We start from the raw sequence: 2,086 nt of genomic DNA on the forward strand, positions 1-2,086 counted from the left end.
GTATGGTTAATGTTCATATCATTACAGATTGTTTTGTTTTTGACAGATTCTGTTTTCAATGCATAGTTTGCTTGTTTTCTAGTTTCTATGGCTTATATTTCTCAAATAAAAATTGTAGAACAATTATGGTACAATAGGCATTGTGTGAGAACAATTATGAATGTTGTCTTGACACTACCAAAGTGAATGATTTGCTCCTTATCATACTAACCGATCTCGCTCTTGCCATGGTGGAAGGTCCTCAAATGCTCGTTCCTCAAGATGTCGCTCTTTGCGTGGAGGAGGGTCTTGAAGCACTTGTTCCACTTGGTTTCGTTCTTGTCATGGAGGAGGACAAGGAATATGCGCCCGGTTTTGCCTTTCTTGTTGTTCTTCACATTGGGCGGCTTCTTCTTGTCGTCCTTGATGAAGTGCTTCCACTTGTTCATGCACTTGGCAGTTGCGCTCTTCGACGGCTCTAGTGTCCTTGTGCTTCGAGTGCTTGTGTTTCACGCTCAAGTGCCTGTGCTTCACGACGCTCTTGTGCTTGTCGGAGTGCATCACCGTCTTGAGGTACTTGACGTTGCACTTATGGAGGTATTTCCTCTTGCTCCATTGCTTTTTGTTATTGTCGTCGCGCCCTATCACGTGCTCGAACTCAATATTGTAAGCCATTGCCATGGAATGGGTTTTCTTGAGCTTGGCTATATTGAGGATCATCATGTCGAGGAAAGCGAGCTCGTGGAGGACTTACATCATAAGAGGAGTAGTCCGAAGACTGCCGACTTGAGCGGTGGCTTGATTGGCGCCGTCTTGACAAAGATGTCGAGGAAGACGGGCGTCTCAAGATCATGTTGCGTAATTCTTCCATTTGTGTGGTGAACTTGGCGTCGATGTATTCATGGTTCCTTGATTCTAATTGCCGAAGGTCAGTGGCGAGTTGCTCCATGCGTTCACCCAAGTCTTCACTTTCTTGATGGAGAGCCTGTTGCGCGATGAAGAAGTGGCTCTTGGTAAGGTAGTCATGATCATTACCTTGCTCCTCGAAAAGTGGGTTCGCCGACGAAATTGGGCTATCCATCATAACCAAGTCGGGTGAGTAGGAAAATGAGAGAACAATACCGAAGTTACCTTTTTCGAGGATTGAGGATGTATCAAGTGTCACTCAATATAATGCCACAATAGGAGAATTGGTACCGGGTTTGTTTCTCACACCTAGACAAGTAGATCTTATGGAGGAGCTTGGTTAGGATGGTGGCAAAAATTTCAAGAAAATGTTAGTCAAGATATCGATAAGGTTCACAAAATTGCAAGTAAAGCAAATACATCAAACCCAAGAATATCACTAGGAACACACACACACACGGAAGATAGATGGGATCCGCACAACCAAGGAGTGAGCTCAAAATGTGTAACCACGGAAAATGCTCTCGTTGTACGAATGATAGAGAGACGCTAGCTCGATTTCTCAAATGGGCAAGATACGCTTGTGCACCAACCTATGAGAGAAACGTGCCATCTTCAATCCCAACTATGCTATGTATACGGTGACCAAGATGGTATGTCTATGCAAAATGGCTCAATGCTATTGCTTATAAGCTCTTTGTTTCTCCTCTTTTGCTTAAAAGCTTTTCTTTCTTTCTTTTTTTTTTCTTTTTTTCACTATGCTTGATGCTCAAGCCAAGTATATATGATATGAGACAAGTATGTAAGATATGCATAGGAGAGACTTATGGCACAAATATGATAGCAAGATCACTACAGTTGTCGGATTCGTGGGTTCTGGCAAACCCTTAAGGTTCGAGCACTAGGGTGCGCACGAAGAACTCTCTCTCTCACTAGCTCGCTCGCACAACGATTCCACGGCCTAGCTCGACGAACCCAAGAAACATGAGACACAGAGGGTTTATACTGGTTTGAGCCACCATTGTGGTGCAATACCCTACTCCAGTGTGGTGGTGGTGGATTGCCTTGAGGGCTAGGGATGAACTAGTACAATGGATGAGCTGCCTCCTGAGGAGAGGAGTCCTTGAGCTCAATGAGTTGGTGTGTGTGCGGATGGTCCGAATCCTTTGTTCTAGCTATGGTGGTGGCTAGCCCTATTTAT

At 44.5% G+C, this 2,086-nt stretch overlaps 1 pseudogene; it reads right to left on the reverse strand.

Annotated features, from left to right (window-relative positions):
- Positions 1-206: 206 nt before the first annotated feature.
- Positions 207-735, reverse strand: LOC147959587 (uncharacterized; annotated as a pseudogene).
- Between the last annotated feature and the right edge of the window lie 1,351 nt (positions 736-2,086).

Source organism: Triticum urartu, chromosome 7A, assembly GCF_056163025.1.
Source record: "Triticum urartu cultivar PI428250 chromosome 7A, HENAU_Tu73, whole genome shotgun sequence".
Taxonomy (NCBI): domain Eukaryota; kingdom Viridiplantae; phylum Streptophyta; class Magnoliopsida; order Poales; family Poaceae; genus Triticum; species Triticum urartu.